We start from the raw sequence: 18243 nt of genomic DNA, 5'->3' as shown, positions 1-18243 counted from the left end.
CCTTGACAAAATTAGAGCCATTGTCCGTCACAGTTGATGTTATGTTGTTTTTACTGTGCCATTATGTTATTGCCATTGTGTATTATGTTTTGTTTGTTTGTTTTTTGCTTTTGGGTTTTTTTTTTGTTTTTTGTCTATTTATGTGGATGACTGTCATAATTATAAAACATAATAATCAATAAAAATAAAGTATAAAAAAAAGAAAGGTGGTGGATTAGCCAATTGGTCATGATCAACTGTAGGCTGGATCAATTACAATACATCTGTATTGAGGGGAAAAGGAACACGATTCGTCCCGTACTTCAGCTAGAATGGAAAAAAAAGACACAAAGCTGAAGTTATTCTGTGGCTTTGCTGCAATGCTGTTTCTTCTTCTCTCATTCTCTCCCCTCTCTCTCCTATTGCTACTTCAGTCATGAAACTGATCGATGATCATCCGATCGTCTCTCTTGTTTGTTTATCGCCCACTTTGTGCCAGAAAAAGGACACCAGCGGATGTTGTGCTAAACAACAGCAGCACGTTCAAGTTTGATCAGCTGTTGTTATAATTTATTTAATATTCCTTTCTAGTATCAGCTGATGTTTGCTGGAGTGACAGCTGTAAAAGCTGCTGCTCATGATATCGGTTTGGATATGTGGTGAGAGGGAAACATGAAGATGATACAAATCATACATATATACCAACAAGACAGTGTACAGCACTGTCACAACAGCGTTTGTTTTAGTTCAAAGGCTTTATGGTTTTTCCTATAATACCTGGTAGTGTAGTCGGACGATTTTTTGTCAGTTCAGCCTTATATATTATGTTTAACCCGAGTGACCACCCGGTCAGCTGGTGGGTAACAGGCATCTCCGAAAATGTTTAGAGCACTTGTGCAAATATGTGATGTCTTGATAAATTGAACAGATATTTGAAGTTTACACAGCACCATTCTCACATGAAAATATCTTAAAAGTTTATTTTGTGACCCAGAAAGAGTAATATTTCAAACTCTGCCACTCTGTGTTCCTCCGCCACTGCCTCGTTTGAGTTTTGGGTGAAATGGATTCTCGAATATTGCATTTCGTCATTTCGAGCTGATTGGAGACCAGAACAGCCAATCAGATTTTTTTACATCCAAGTCTGTGATTGGCTGGTTTTGTGGCACAAATATAACGGTGTATAGAAAGAGTTGAGCACGCACGGGCAGAAATGTTGAGAGCGCGAGCAACACATTGCGAGCGAGTGCAAATACAAAAACTGAGCGAGAGGGGCTGCTTTTGTGTGTCTGTATGGATAATAGAAAACACTGAAATACATTCTTTGCATGCAGCAATGAATTTGTTCATTCAAATTTAGCTTTTCTTTGCTCAAAATAAATTTCTCCTTAAAATGCAACACTTGCAACTGCAATTTTTTTTTTACGTTCGCTCAGAATAGTGGCACAAAAATAACGGCATACAAATCCTGGACATGGAGGAATGGTGGTTTGAGCGTGGAGTCAAGGAGGCAATTTACGTGAAAAGGGAAAGACCATCTCTAAATCGAGGAGGGGGCCTAAGGGTACATCTTTCGCCATCTAAGGCTATGTCCACACTAGCCCAGATAGATTTGAAAACTGCGTTTTCATCTGAAAATGCTCCGCGTCCACACTATCGTTTTCATTCGTTTTCACAGAGTTGTTCACCCACATTGAAACGACCGAAAACCCTTACGTTCCAGTACTGCGCATGCCTGAAACGCAAGACAATTCCACCTGCCTCATTTCTGCCTGCGGTTTATTTACTTTCCGGCTCTTTGAAACGTCGCGGCAAAATGTTGAGGAAAAGCACCGAGTTTTTATAATGGACTAACAATGAGGTGGAGTTGCTGCTGCGAGTAACACAAAAGGAAAAAGTTGCAAAAGCGAGTGAGAATTAAAGAATTTGAAGAAAAGCTATCTGGAGCATCTACAGACTGATATTAATCTTAAATAGGACTGTCAAAATTGAGAGCAAACAAATTAACTGCTGTATAATGCCCTCTGCTATCTTAGTTTAATTGGTCACATGACTGCAACACATGACTAAAATGTGTCGTCATTTTCAAAAAGTTTTTGCTGTCCACACTGCCCTGCGATTTCAAATGTATTTTTTTTGAGAGCGTTTTCCTTCAGCGAAAAGGCCGTCCCAGTGTGCACGGGAGGCCGAAATGGAGAAAAAACGATGTGTGGATGTAGCCTTACAGTGCTGTGATTGCAACCATTACCCAACTCTCTGTGAATGGTACTCAGGGGCTTTGATCAGTGGTTGTTGATCAATGGTCATGAGAATTTGCATATTAATGATCGAGGAACTGACCTCCCAGCCCTTCAGTGGTGCTAGTTTCAGTCATTACTGAACTGTACTGTTTATGAAGCTGGGGAAACCTGCAGTCAGCTGAGACTGAAGCAGTCACTTGGATGAGTGATGAAACGTTTCTCCCACTGAAAACGCTACGTCCAGATGAACAGACAGTGGCGTGTCCAGCGGACTGGCCACCCCAGGTGCCACCCCAAAGCTAAAACAATAAAATTCAATGAAATATCAAATGTACGATTATGTTTTCACAGTGAAGCTCAGATATCCGAGTGTAAGTGAATACAGCATCGGCTTCTGCACTATGAGCATCATGTTAGCAAAGGTAGGAGAGCCAAGCACGAAAGACGGCACCGCAGAAAACAGTTTTTCGGGGAAAGATTAACAGTTTAACATAGCTGGACTGGCCATCGGGTATACCGGGCATTTGCCCGGTGGGCTGATGACTTATTTTTTGTAACAGTATAAACAATGAGAGGTGGTGGATTGGCCAGATGCTGGCCGATGTGTAAAAATAAGTCAGTTGTTTGGTGGTGGCTATGGCGGAGCTTCCACAGAGGCCAGCAGGTGGATGAGGGAAGGGGAGGCAGGAGGAGGAGAGACACGAGGCAGCCGCCAGTCTGAGTGTCAGGTGAACTGAACTTCAGGTAAGAAGTTATGACCTGCAGTCTATCTGGGTCAAATATAAACCAAGTTTAGGTGTCGTTTATTTTCGTTGTGCTGACTTTTTACAGTCAGTTACAATAACTCGTACTAGCTAGCATGACAGAGTTTCTATACAGCTGGGTGGGTGCTATGTTACTGATAGTGAACTTTATTTTATTCATAAGGTTAGTTAGTAGAGTTGCCAATGGCTCCTTAAAAAATGGAATGGTCTCGTATTCAGAGAAAATATTATGCGTTTTGTATTGAGCTGAGAAGAGACGCAGTTTGTCCCGGACTTCAGCTACAATGAAAAAGACACAAAGCTGGATTTATTCTGTCTTTACGCTGCACAGCTGCCTCTTCTTCTCTCATTCTCTCCCCCTCCCTCTCCTGTTTCTACTTCAATCATGAAACTGATCAATGATCAGCTGATCGGCTTTTCTCTCTTGTTTGTTTATCGCCCACTTCGCGCCAGAAAGAGGAAACCAGCGGATGTCGCGGTAAACAACAGCAGCACCTTTAAGCTTGATCAGCTGTTGTTAGAATTTATTTAATATTAATTTCTAGTATCAGCTGATGTTTGCTGGAGCCACAGCTGTAAAAGCTGCTGGTCATGATGGTTTGTATATCTGGTGAGAGGGAAACATGAAGATGAAACCAGGAGATGTCCTTACTGAATCATCAGAGCTGAACAGGTGATGGAGAAACAGGTTTACCTTTTAGGTGACATGAATGAGTTGAAGGGAAGTTATGAACTGTTTCTGAGAGACAAATAACACCAGGATCCTTTTCTATGTAGCTGACAGCTGGTAACTGTGCAGGGGCGGATCTAGCAAAGTTTTGCCAGGGGGGCCAGGTAGGGTATTAACAGGGAAAGGGGGGCACAAAGAAATACTTTTCTTTCTTATTCTCATTTAAAATATCTAGCTTTTATTAAATAATTATCTGAATCTTGCAAACAAAGTTTTTATCTGACGTAAAATTTATAGAAATCATACATATACCAAAAAGACAGTGTACATCACTGTCACAACAGCGTTTGTTTTCATTCAAAGGCTTTATGGCTTTAATACCTGGTGGGCCAGTCTGCAGTGAAAATTAGTGATGGTAAATTTGATTCTTTTTACTGAATCGAGTTTTAATGAGTCACTCACCAAAGTGAATCAGGTTTTTTGAGTCATTTGATTCACTGAGTCAGTTGACCAGAGAGTGCAAAAAAAATGTACATTTTCACTCAAACTTAATTTGTTTCTCTTTTCATGTAAATCCTACTGCTAAGATGAATGATTCTAAAAAAAAAATCCAACTATTTTATAGAGCAAAAACATTTCTAAAATTAAGCAATTTCCTATAAAAATTGGTTAATAAACATTTATTTTGTTTATTTTTATTTTATTAGTATTTTCCTTAAATGTGTTAAATGTATATTTTCTCATCTAAATGTCCACTGAGCTGTGCGCCAGGGGGCGGTAATGCGCCTTAACATTGGTTGCCAACCAAGAAGAAGAAGAAGCTGTGAGCCAGGAGGGAGGGGTGAGTGAGTGAGTGAGTTTTTTAGTTTAACATTTATTTAAGTGCATTATACATAAAAATCTGATCACAGTGATTGTACAAGGTTTTAAAACATTTAGTCAACAAACAGTTTTGTGGAACTTAAAAACACTGCCCTGCATGTTAAAATACATCAAACACATCTAAATTTAGAAATGAATGAATTTAAAATACATTTTCCACATCTAGGAAGCAATTCTGAACACATAAATTGAGGCCACACACTTGAAATCTTAAGTGGTAGCTGTTTTAAACAGACATTTGATGAAGTAAATTTGGCCCCTTCCTTTTTAATGCATAAAATGTAAAAAAAAAATAAAAAACTCACATAGATAACATATGTGGCATGCATAAGACATAATATTTTACTTAACAATAGTCTTCTCTTGTAAATCTGTTTCTGACTACCACTGACTTTCACAGCAATTACTAGAGCAAATATTCACATTTGTTTATTTTATAGTGCAACGTTCAAAACAGCATTCCATAGAATTTAGTCTTGCTCAGCATTTGCCCCTGAAACTTGGCATCTTTTAGCCTGCACTAGTGCATCAATATCAGGCATCGTATCCTGAGTAGCAGCCAGTTTCAGAATCTCATTTAAGTGCTTATGTGTGAGCTTTGAGCGTAGCTTTATTTTATTAATGGTCATGAGTGAGAAAACTTGCTCACCAAGGTAGGTAGTCCCAAACATGGACAACATTTTTGCAGCCAGTGCTGTCAATTTAGGATAGCGTGGTAGGAGATACTTGTAAAATGTGTCCAAGCCCACAGAGGCAAATTTGTCCTTCAATTCTACATCACACTGCAAATCAATGATTTCAAGTTGCATGTCAACAGGCACATCAGAAGCTCTGACTGTGAATGGTGAGCGAAAAACTGCGAATTCTGTCTCGAGTTCGCTAAAGACCTGAAATCGTTTCTCAAATTCACTCAGCAACCCTGAAATCTTGTCTTTGTACTGTTTCACGTCAGGATTAACACTTGCTGCGCACACATCTCGGAGCAGGGTCTCCGCTTGCTATCTGCGTCTCCCATAACGTGAGCTTTAACTTGAATGCATGTATGCTGTCATAATACTGTGTTACAATTTTTTTGCGTCCCTGCAACATTCTGCTCAGATTATTCAAGTGCTCTGTAATATCAACCATAAATGCAAGGTCCTGCAGCCAAAGTGGGAACTGTAATTCCTTAACAGGTTTTCCTTTTTTCTCCATAAATTGTCCGATTTCCCCACGTAGATCAAAGAAGCGCACAGCACCTCTGCTTAACCACCTTACCTCACTGTGGTCTGGCAGACCATGGGTAATGTTACAGTCACTGAGAAGGCTGTCAAACTGACGATGATTGAGACCTCTGGCTCGGATGAAATTAACAGTTCGGACAACCACCTCCATGACGTGATCCATTTTTAAGGACTTGCAGCATAATGCCTCCTGATGCAAAATGCAATGAAATGTCCAAAAATCACCCCCTCCAGCAGTGTTCGTACAATATAAATATTATATTGTACGAACGTGATCCTATATTGTCCGAACGTGATCCTATATTGTACGAACGTGATAATTATGTATATTGTAATAACGTGATATTATGTTGTTCAAACGTGAAAAGTATATTGTACAAACATGATAGTATATTGTACAAACAGGAAAAGTATCTTGTTAGAACAATAAACCTTTCACGTTATAACGTGATACACTTGTATTTTTCTTTTGCCTGGGTGGCAGCTCTACGCTTCCGTAGGACAGCTCCAGATTTGACCTCACACTTTTACTGCTTTTTTTTTAAGACGTGTCAATAAAAAAAAATGTTCAGAATGGAATTTGTTCTTTTATGAAAATATCTCAGCACCAGAAACATTCAGGCACACGTCACACTTGGGAAGTAAAGCTGACCCTCTGCCAGCAGAGGGCAGTCACGCATCGTTGTGGTTGGTGCAGACAAGGAGGAGAGTCCCGGCTTTTGACGTCACTTCATTTTCATTCTGAAGGACTTCCAAACTAGACTTCACTGGAGATTTAAACAAACAAAAACAACCACAAAACTTCCTCAAAGATCCGTGACGACAGCTTTCTTCATCATGATCAGCTGCACCTTAGTGAACCCTTGTATGGTCACATACTGTTATCTAAACTAATAAGCACAGGGAATCCAGATAATGTGGAACTGTCAGAGAATATAAACTTTTCTCTCTGTATGTGGTCTGAGCAGGTTTGAATTACATCCGTGCTTCTGCGTGAAATCTGTCACCACGCTCCATGAACTTACACCCTGCTGTCAAGCCGCAGGAGAAGAGCAATACGTCTGATGTGGATTTTCAAAATAATCCTCTCATGTTATAGAGCCTTGATATAGAACACGGAAGTATGGATGAAGTTAAGATGGAGACAGAGAAAATAAGCAAGATAAAGTGTGTGTGTGTGTGTGTGCGCGCGCGAGAGAGAGAGAGAGAGAGAGAGAGCAAGAGTTTTGGATAATGTTAATTGAACTTACTAGGGCACTTTTGAATCATTTCCATATTCCATTTCCATATTCCACGAACGAATAACATTATGTTATTCACAGCCGACTGCAGAAAGCATTCACCATGGTGAATGTAAATACAAATATCTGTGATCCTCAAGACTTACACACCTTTTACTGACAACTATTACTTCTTATAATAACAGCAATTATTATTAGTTAGGCTCCAGGCCTTAAGAGGGTCATATGATGGGGTTTTTCTCTGTATGTATCATTGTAGTTTCTACCTTAGAATATAAAACGCCTTGAGGCGACAGTTGTTGTGATTTGGTGCTGTATAAATAAAACTGAATTCAAATGAATTGACTTGATGGACTCTTCTGACAACTAATTGAGGGATTTGTTAAATTTCGACAGAAGTAGAGATATTTTCTACTAATACTACAGTCGAGGCTTTTATTTTGTAGGCTAGACTATCATCCGGTCTCGGGGTACAGACTCGGAGATTGACGCTCACTCAGCCTCACGCAAAGCTGTTGAACCCGCTCAGCTGAGTAGAGGTCCCCGTCCTGCGGCCAAACAACAGACCGCTCCTGGTTCTGAGGGGAACACCCACCCACACCCACAAAACCCACCGGACAGGACTGGGACTTTCTTTCTACGTTCAGTTGTTTTTTTCTAAACTGCGCTGAGAAATCCTTTCTTTCTCTTTTTTCCTCCCCGTCTGAATCGCGAAGTAGAGGTTAACCCCATCAGATACTTTCTGCTTGTTAGCGTGGATGTGAGTCTCCGTTTCACTGCAGTCAGCACTATGGACGGCTGATTCACCAGCTTTACACCTAACAGGTAAGTTCAAGGCCGTCCTTGATTAAAATTGATTAAAAAAAACAACAACAAAAAACAAGCAGGAGTTGTGGCAAAAGAACCTCTTGTAAAATTAAGAATAATAGCCTGTTATTCTCATTCAGTTTTTCTTTGTTAAAGACAGAAACCTGCTTGGTGGCATAATGCGCATAATGTAATGTAAGTTTAATTCATATTAGATACTTGTTTGACATGGAAGGTGGGCCTGCTTTGTAATTTTTCAATATTGTGCTCACAGTTTGTTTGGATATAACAGAATTTGTCAGCGTAACGCACAGTCTCCGTGCCAGCTTACCCAGCACACTCAGACCAGACTGCTTTACAATGGACATAGAGCGGGGCCACCGTGCGCACTCTCTTTGTCAGCTGATGTAGGAATGTCCATGAGCTGTGCGAGCCCATGTCAAATGCCTTGCTCACCTGCTAACATTCTCCTGGACATACGCGGCTGCCTCTTTACTGCCTCGTTTAGAAAACAGAAATCATGCACTTTGTGTTCACTGAACTTGGACGGAGTTCACTGGCGTTTAGAGGCGTGAACATGGGCTCGCTCTCACTGTTGGGTAATGATTGTGGATGTTGTTTATGTCGCGTGTGGTGACGAGAAACATCTCACCAGCCTTTAGACAATGAGGAAGCTCACCCTAAGACAAAGACGTTTCTCTCATAGATTGATGTTCTTGAGTGCGGGGTGAATGCATGGTTTGGTTGAAATGGCTAAAAAAGGGAAGCTTGACTTTAGCTCAACAGCTGGTTCTCCTGTTTTAAAACAGCTGTCAGATTTAATCCAGCAACATGAGAAACAGCTTAGAGATTGATTAAATCAAATCAGAGCCTCCAGAAAAACTCTCCTCTAAGTATCGTGAGAGGTCAGTGATGGAAAGCAGGTTTTCTTCCCATTTTTTTAAAGGGGTCAAATGTTTTGATAGGACAATTCATATGCATTTTTAATGGCTGCATAGCCCGGTCTTGAACCTTGCTTATGTAGGTCCTGTCATCCAGACACTTTTGGAATAGCTGGCCATCTGCTTGCTGATGGTCTGTTCCAAAGCACGATATCGCATTACCCACGATGGACTGTGGGGGATGAAAGAAAGTGCTTTTTATTGCTTTATCACTTTGTAGAAAAGTTACACTGTTCATAGATTTAAAGCCAGTTTGTCAGTTGTGCGATGTAAGCTGACTGTAGAGATGCTTGAATGAAAAGTTTGTAAAAGGGAATATAAAACTTTGTTTCTTTGAGGGTTTTTATCTTACAATATAAAGTGCCTTGATGTGATTACTGTTGTGAATTGGGACCATATAAATAGAATAAAACAAATGTAAATGTTCTTTGAAGAAATATACCAATATAGCTTATGGTTGCCAGTATTTGTTGGTATCAACATTTTTGCGTGATATCAGACACACTGATTGGATTGCCTATTGGCAAACAATATATTACCAATTATGGTGGCTAAGGTTTTTGTCACAGTGTCACAAAATAAGGTGTTGAAGACCTGAAAGATTGTAAATCTGTTTCTTTTTGTAATGAATATTAGAGCCAAACTGCTATAGACATTTGAGGACAATATCGATATTTGGACACTTATCAATATATCAACCGATAGTTTATTTTTAAGCTAATTTCCTTAGCATTTTGTTTTAAAATCTAAAATGTGTTATTTATTCACTTGTTTATGCATGTGTGGCATTCCAACTAACTGTTGTCCTTATTAGGGAGTTGCAGAGTAACTTCTGGTGGACAAACTATGCAGCATCAATACTCATATCATGGCTGAATGATGATTTTCCCTGTCTCTTCTTTGCTTTTAAAATCTTTATTTATTGGCTATTAAAAATGATGATATTGGTAAATCATCATATACCTAATATCACCTGATAACATTAGTCTGTAAGTAAATTGGTAGAGTTTTAATGAATCATTTTGGTTTGGAACCAGTCTCCTGGAGAGGGGCTGGACTCTGTCTCAGTCTCAGTCTGGACTTGCCCCTGGTGAGAGGCGGCGAGCTGGGGTGGGTATTTTAATATCCCCTCGGCTTGCTGCCGGTATGTTGGGGTTTTTCCCGGTGGATGACAAGGTTTGTTCCCTGCGCCTTAGGGTCGGGGAACGGTTCCTGACTGTCATCTGTGCTTATGCGCCGATTGGCAGTTCAGAGTACCCAGCCTTCTTAGAGTCCCGGGGGGGGGGGGGGGTGCTGGAAGGTGCTCCACCTGGAGACTCTGTTGTCCTGCTGGGAGACTTCAATGCTCACGTGGGTAACGACAGCGAGACCTGGAGGAGCGTGCTTGGGAGGAATGGCCTCCCTGATCTGAACCCAAGCGGTGTTTTGTTATTGGACTTCTGTGCAAATCACAGTTTGGCCATAGCGAACACCTTGTTTGAACATAAGAGTGTCCATAAGTGCACGTGGCACCAGGACGCTCTAGGCCGCAGGTCGATGATCGAGATCGATTTTGTAATTGTATCACCAGACCTGCGACCATATGTTCTGGACACTCGGGTAAAGAGAGGGGCTGAGCTGTCAACTGATCACCACCTGGTGGTGAGTTGGGTCAGGTGGCGGGGGAGGACGCTGGACAGACCCGGTACACCTAAACGCGTAGTGAGGGTGTGCTGGGAACGTCTAGCAGAGGCCCCAGTCCGCGAGACCTTCAGCGCACACCTCCAGCAGAGCTTCAACAGCATTCCGAGGGAGACTGGGGACATTGAGTCCGAATGGACCATGTTCAGCATCTCCATTGCCGAAGCTGCTGCATTGAGCTGCGGCCGCAAGGTGGTTGGTAATCCCCAAACCAAATGGTGGACACCAGAGGTGAAGGGAGCCACCAGGCTGAAGAAGGAGTCCTATCGGGCTTGGTTAGCCTGTGGGACTCTGGAGTCAGCCGACAGGTATCGACAGGCCAAGCGGAATGCGGCTCGGGCAGTGGCTGAAGCTAAAACTCGGTGTGGGAGGAGTTCGGAGAGGCTATGGAAAAAGACTTTCGGACTGCCTCGAAGAGATTCTGGCAAACCGTCAGGCGTCTCAGGAGGGGAAAGCGGTGCTTTACCTGCACTGTGTATAGTGCTGGCGGAGCGCTGCTGACGTTGACTGAGAAAATTGTCAGGCGGTGGAAGGAATACTTCGAGGACCTCCTGAATCCCACTGACATGTCTTCCGAGGAGGAAGCAGAGTCTGGGGATGAGGGGAATGACCCACCAATTTCCGGGGGCGAGGTCACTGAGGCAGTTAAACAACCCCTTGGTGGCAGAGCCCCTGGTGTTCATGAGGTCCGCCCCGAGTTCCTGAAAGCTCTGGATGTTGTAGGGCTGTCCTGGTTGACACGCCTCTACAATGTTGCGTGGAGATCAGGGGCAGTACCCCTGGACTGGCAGACCGGGGTGGTGATCCCCATCTTTAAGAAGGGAGACCGGAGGGTGTGTTCCAACTACAAGGGGATCACACTCCTCAGCCTCCCTGGGAAAGTCTATGCCAGGGTGCTGGAAAGGAGAGTTCGTCCGCTAGTCGAACCTCGGATACAGGAGGAACAATGCGGTTTTCGTCCTGGTCGCAGCCGAGTGGCGGAGGACTTTCGCTTTGGTGGCCTCAGAATCTCATCTCTGCTTTTTGCGGATGATGTTCTGTTGGCTTCATCGGGTGAAGGCCTCCAGCTCGCACTGGAACGGTTCGCAGCCGAGTGTGAAGCAGCGGGAATGAGGATCAGCACCTCCAAATTTGAGGCCATGGTTCTCAGCCGGAAAAGGGTGGAGTGCCCACTCCGGGTCGGGGATGAGTTCCTGCCCCAAGTGGAGGAGTTCAAGTATCTCGGGGTCTTGTTCGCGAGTGATGGGAGAAGGGAGCCGGAGATTGACAGACGGATTGGGGCTGCGGCTGCAGGGATGCGGACGCTGCACCGGTCCGTCGTGGTGAAGAGGGAGCTGAGTGTAAAAGCGAAGCTCTCAATTTACCGGTCAATCTACGTCCCTACCCTCACCTATGGCCACGAGCTGTGGGTAGAGACCGAAAGAACGAGATCGCGGATACAAGCGGCAGAAATAAGCTTCCTCTGAACGGTGGCTGGCCTCTCCCTTAGAGATAGGGTGAGAAGTTCGGCCATCCGGGAGGGGCTCAGAGTAGAGCTGCTGCTCCTCCGCATGGAAAGGAGCCAGCTGAGGTGGTTCGGGCATCTGACAAGGATGCCTCCTGGGCGCCTTCTGGGTGAGGTGTTCCGGGCATGTCCCACTGGGAGGAGGCCCCGGGGCAGACCCAGGACACACTGGAGAGATTATATCTCTCGGCTGGCCTGGGAACGCCTTGGTGTTCCCCCGGATAAGCTGGAGGAGGTGGCTGGGGAGAGGGAGGTCTGGGCTTCTCTGCTTAGGCTGCTGCCCCCGCGACCCGGCCTCGGATAAAGCGGATGAAGATGGATGGATGGATGGATTTTGGTTTTACCTAACACTAAAAGAGGAATAAAAACAACCAAAAGAAAATGGCGTTGTTGTTCATAGGTTTTTCTGAATACTGGTAGCCAAACTTTAACAGTCAGTGCATCCATGATCCGTATACTGCTGTACTGCCTTGAGCTGTAGCTAGTATAACCTAGCAAACATTTTAGCTTGAATTAGCTAATGAGAACTTGCATATATTCATATATTGTCTTCATTTTTAGCGACATCTTTCTTGTCTTTATCAAGGTCCACAGTAGTAATAAGTTGTGTATTCAGTCTGTTTAATGTATTGTAATTTTCTGAACTAACTTAAAAGTTGGAATCGACATTAGCTCATGTTTTTTGTTAGCTTTAAATATTAGTCTATTTTACTTTACTGTTTCAAGTGTTTCTGATGTATGACTGACAATAGATAGTGAATCTATCTGGAAGGCTGAATCTATAGATAGTGAATCTATTGTCTATCTATTACACACACAGAGATCCAAAAGTAAAAAAAAAGAAATACATACAGTGGACATTCAAAAATATGGGAGTTTAAAAATTATAGTAAAAAGTGAATGATAATAGAAAGCCAGAATGGTTAAAATAACATGTAAGGATTTATATGCTTTCAACTAACACACATTAATTTAGTTCTGTTTATCACTTACAACCTTTTGTTAAATTTTGTTAGGCTTCAGACTCCATACAGCAAGAAATCTTCTGGGTCACACCCAAAACAGTATCGCAGGGCGGCTGCCATTTCTACATGGAGAGCTTTTGAAATCAAACTGTGGCTCATTATGCTCATTATATGTGGCATACAGCTAGCATTTAGGTTTCTTCCGGAGCCCAAACCTCTCAGACACACGGAGAGGAATGGGTCGAAGGCCACTTCAGCTGCAGCTGGTCATTGAAAAAGTGATGCTGCTCAAACCACCGCTTTCTAGCCCTTTCTGTGAGTCACAGAAGCAGGACTGCTCAGCACGCATGCAGCAAGGACAGGGCTTTTTGATTTATAGGTATCAAGTGTTGACTGCACTGTAGGTTAAGTAGTTTGCCTTTAAACAGTGAGAAAAGTGGAAATGAGTGGGAACAGTAAACGGAGTGCTTTTTCCTTTTGAAATCAGAAGCCTCCCCAGCAGGCCGTCTCATCCATAACCTTCTCGGGTGTCACATACCGTAGTAGGATGTGAGATATATTTTTAGCAGCATTTTTAGTAACACAGGCATCGGTTGCTAATCATAAAAACAGGAAAGGATGTGATCCCTTGCTGAGTTTTGATGAGCGCTTGTTAATGAGTAACTGTGTTGTTAAGTTGTTAGGTGATTTCAAGGCACTTGTTTGCTTAATCATAATCAGAAACATGAACTGGCATGGAAAGAAATGAGAGGGCAAACAGCCTATCCAAGTAGGTGCATCAGTGTTTGAGAGGGGGACAATGTGCACACCAGATTCTGATGATAGAAGTATTAGGGCGTTCCCCATATCGGTCACTGCAACAGCTGGTGGTCCCTTATGGTACATTCTTCTGAGTGTGTGTGTGTTTGTGGTAGTAGGGTGTGGGAGTGGAGAATCTGCAGAGAACACTTGCTGGGGCACCACTGTGGCCACAGGCATCCCTAGGAAGATAAAGGAAACTAAAAGGCATTGTTCAAGCTCTCGGCCTGTATTTTCTTCTCTTCTCTAACTCCAAGCTGCTTCTTTTATCGGTTTTCCAAGCTTAGTTAAGACAACTCACATTTGGTTGACCCTGCTTCAGATACGCTTGCTATCTCCTGGCTAGATTGGATCTTAGGCCTCAGTAAGCCCTCGCGGGAGTTGGCTGACAGTCAGATTGGCAGCCTAATAAATACTCCTTTTCATTAGGAGCAAGCTTTCATTCACTGTACTTAAATGGAAACCCCCTTTCAATTCCCCCATCCTATTGACCATACAGGATTTACAATAGAGGCGCAGGGCGTTTGTCAAGAAAAGCGCGCGAACACACACGCACGCACGCACGCACGCACGCACGCACGCACACACACACACACACACACACACACACGTGTCACATACTGAATCTTGATTCATATCTTTGGTTCCGCTGGAAGGGTGCAATATAATTCAGCCTGAACTCTTCTTGGTAGAATCACTTAACTAAGCAGATGGATGGGGGTGCCCAGATAACCACCAATCCACAGATAAGGTTTCTTTTCTTGGCGGTGTTAGGAAGTGGAAAGCTCGTTACTCATTGTCTACAACACCTTATCTAACAATTTATCTCCTATGATTTAGAACATGCCCCTTGGAAATTGTAGGAAAGATATTTTTTTAGTGGGAAATCTGACAGGTTTGTAGAAATTTGAATTAGATTGACTCAAAAAGTACAATTTCATTGTACTTTTGTTCTGAGGAACTCCACAAAGAAAAGTAGTAATATTCTAGAATAATTTAGAGAAATTTCAAAGGCAGACTTCTTGTTTTGTAGTGCTTGACTGACAGTGTCCTAAAAATGTTTCTGCAGTGTGGTGTACAATACCTGGTATTTCATTTGAGTTTAGAAGAAAGCATAATGCGTCCTATGTGGTTGCCCCTTAATTTGATTGAAGATGTGTTACTGCCCAGGTGTTAAGAATATTTACCACACTTACCTTTTTGTTCATGGACAGGAAACGGCATTTTTTATACAAATAAAATAATCTCACAATGAGTGTAGATGTGACAGTAACTTCTATTACTAATAATGTTTATTTTACAAAACTTTCCATTGAGCAAGCTACTTACCTCATCGCAGAATAATGCTGGCGGATAAAGGAGTGCCTCTTGTTCTCTTTGTTGTGTTAGCAGCTCTTTCCTAGCTGATATTTTATGAACACATTAGTAGTTTTTATCTTGCTGTCTGCCCTTTTTTTCTTTTTTCTTATCAACTTTTAATTGGGTTTTTTATTTTCCATAACTAAATTATTCATCTTCTCCCTTTGTTCTTTGGATTGCTTATCACACTTGCACATGAAGCTGGAAAGCTTGAATATTATACTGATGTTTTCTTGGGGGGGTTGATATTTCCGTAATTTTGGCCTGTAGGTGTTTGTGTACCGTGGCTGAATTGTAACTTTAATATTGCTCTCCCTTTCTGCCGGGCAGCTTCGTCTGAGAAGACGATGTTCAGAATGAAGTATCAAAATTTGGATTAAAAAAAATTCAATATCCGGAATAGCATAGAATCCCTAGCTAATACAACAATAAGGTCAACATTAATCCTCATTCATGTAATCCTTTTTGAAAAGGTAATCTTCTTACAATAGGTCCGAAGAAGGCATGCCTTATTAAACCCAGAGGGTGTGGCTTTTATTGTTCTGAAGCAGCCCTCAGCCGTAGGACAGTTGTGCATGTGCCACTATCCACCAGTGCCCTGCCTCAGCCACATCCCTGGTCCCTTTACCAAGCTCCCTGGAGAGCCTCAGCTCTGGCTGCAGCTCATGCTCTAGACAAAACCCTAAACCCCCAGCTGCCCCATTCTGTATTACTGCTTTAGGCCCCTAACTCTCCCTCTTCACTACAGAGTTACAATACATATAAGGCACTCTTGCTGAATTGGGTTAATTAATTACAACAGCTAAAAGGAAATGACATCTTGATCTTGTTCATGTCAAAACCCAGAAGCCTTCAGAAGAAATGTCACTAATAAGCATAATTTATATTCTGCGTTGAAGGTTGAAATGACTCTGCTGTAAGAACTCGATCTGCATCCCCCTCAAATGCCATTTTAGGGACTGTTCAAACAGCATCTGTTTGCTGTACATAATGCAACCATTTTTATTGGATTTCAGATTTGACTTTCCGCTCTTTTCCAGTTCTTTGTACAGGCTTGTGTCTGAGACATCACTGATGACGTTGGATCTGCTGATGGTAATCAGGGGTCTGACTGATTGCTGAGCCTAGTCCTTGGTGGCACTAAAGAGAGTTGTGTACATATTTGAGTCCATGCTGCCTAAACTTTTAGACAGTTACATGTATGTCCAGTTGCTGCAAAGCTGGAAACATAAACCCTCTTCCCACTAAACTGTTGTCCCTGAAATCCAGCCCTAGGCATCTGGGCAGTTGCCTTTGGACCCAGTAGAGTTATGCTAGTGATGTGGCTGACTCACAGGTGGAGCATTCCTTTTTTATAAGACATGCCTAAGCTGCTTGAGCTCTTTGGTATACTGGCAACTGCCATTTAATGCCATGGGTGTTATCAGTGTTTCACAGTTAGTTCTCAAGATCAGGCTTGAATTAATGACTGCTAGTAACAATTGAAAATCACCAGTGGTCAATGAATGATCAATATAATTTGCACAAATGTCAAGATAACATTGTGAGAATTGGCTGATCAAACACACCCAACTCAGCTGCTTCACTCTGCTGTCAGTTGAGCTAATGGATTACTTGTTTGTATATTTGAAAAGTAAGGTCCAGAGGCTTAGTCAGCTTTGCTTTCTTCATTGTCTGCAGGGGTCCGCTGTTACTCGGCTGTTTGTCTAATCCTCAGGTTTATCAGCAGTGAAAGGGATTTTTAGAGTGTCAGTCTAGATGTCAACAGACAGTAGATGGATTCAATCCCCTTAGGCTACTCAAGAGAGGGGATGAGGGCAGAGCTGTAACTGTCCAAGGCTATTGATCATCAGTAAACCATACTGCTGCCATTTACTTTGTCCGTGTTAAACAGTCACTGGTATTAATGAGGTTATTTGAGCAATAGCTCTTTGGATTTGAAAAAGTTGAATTTAGTTTAGACCCTACTGAAAATGCAACTCGCTACTTAACTGCTTCCTTAATTGGATAATATTTACATTTGCTGCTCTCGATTATTCTTTCACTTTCAAATCAGCTCACTTGGCACTTTTCATGGTGGATAAAACTAAAATCCTCTTATGCTTCCTCCTGATTAATGAGAAACTGGGGGAAAGTTATAAAAAGTTGAAGAGTAAACCATAAAACCTCAAGGAACGATCAGCATGAAGTCCACTTCAAACGGAGCGTAGGGAAGATAAAGCTGGCCTTTGCTAATTTAAAAACAAATCACAAACCACATGAAAGTTTTGATTGATGTTTGGACAGTCGCATGTGACAATGAGCCTTCCAGATTACATGTATGCTAACAGGATGTCAGAAAAGTCAAGGATATGGAAGGGCTGCGGTCTGTGGTCTGAAATAACTTAAAACTTGCAATAATGTTCCTGCAAACATTAGGTTAGCAACCATAGCTAGTTGTCTTGGTATTATCGTGTTGATGTACCTCACAGTCCCATCCTTCATAAACCAAACAATGCAGGACTTGAACCCTGTTGAATATATTGTTTTCCAAGTTATATTTTTTTCTCAATAGTCTGTTGGAAGTAATTGGCTTCACTTCTGCTTTTCTAATGAATGCAAACATCTGGGTAGCCTACTTCTGTGATTGCCATTGCTTTTTTGTACAGAAGTTACTTGATTTCCTGTGCAGCACGGATTCAACAGTTACATGCACAACTGACCTGACAGCTAATCTGCAAATTCTGGCTAGAATTTTTTAATCTGTCTGACGAGTAAATTCAGAAAGCTATGTTCTACAATCAATTAACTTAGTTTCTTTGCGTTGGTTGTATGTTTTATTTAGTTGTGCAATAAATGCTGGCCTTCCAATTATGCTTAAACAGTAACTCAGCAGGAAATGCTGATCTCATTCTATGTGAGATTTCTCTGGAAGGCTGGTATTGAACCTGAAAAGTGGCTTTAAATTACCCTGTTCTCTAGCTCATGGGAACTGACAGATAGATGCTTTTCTGCCAGACTGTTCCGAGCGTTTGAGTGGCTGCTCACTCAATGTTATATTAGATGAGGAGACGAGCAGAATGGTATAATTTAGTAAAGGATCTTGGCCTTGTGGGCGGAGTGTAGCAGAGAAAAACTGGGATTTGGTGTGTGCTTACTCCAAATGCAGCAGCTGCAGCAGAAAGAGGAGGAAATCATTTAGATGGTTTGT

At 42.2% G+C, this 18243-nt stretch overlaps 1 protein-coding gene across 1 annotated transcript in view; it reads left to right on the top strand.

Moving 5' to 3' along the window:
- Positions 1-7525: 7525 nt before the first annotated feature.
- Positions 7526-18243, top strand: part of plxnb1a (plexin b1a) — a 90713-nt gene continuing 79995 nt past the window's right edge. The window contains exon 1 of the mRNA XM_085445023.1: positions 7526-7824. The gene's annotated coding sequence lies outside the window, so the exon portion shown is untranslated. The remainder of the gene's footprint in view (positions 7825-18243) is intronic.

The sequence above is a fragment of the Copadichromis virginalis genome, linkage group LG20, assembly GCF_057382275.1.
Source record: "Copadichromis virginalis isolate Kocher_CV1m ecotype Utaka linkage group LG20, C_Virginalis_male_GT1.1, whole genome shotgun sequence".
In the NCBI taxonomy this organism is placed as follows: domain Eukaryota; kingdom Metazoa; phylum Chordata; class Actinopteri; order Cichliformes; family Cichlidae; genus Copadichromis; species Copadichromis virginalis.
This window is presented reverse-complemented; position numbering and strand designations above follow the sequence as displayed.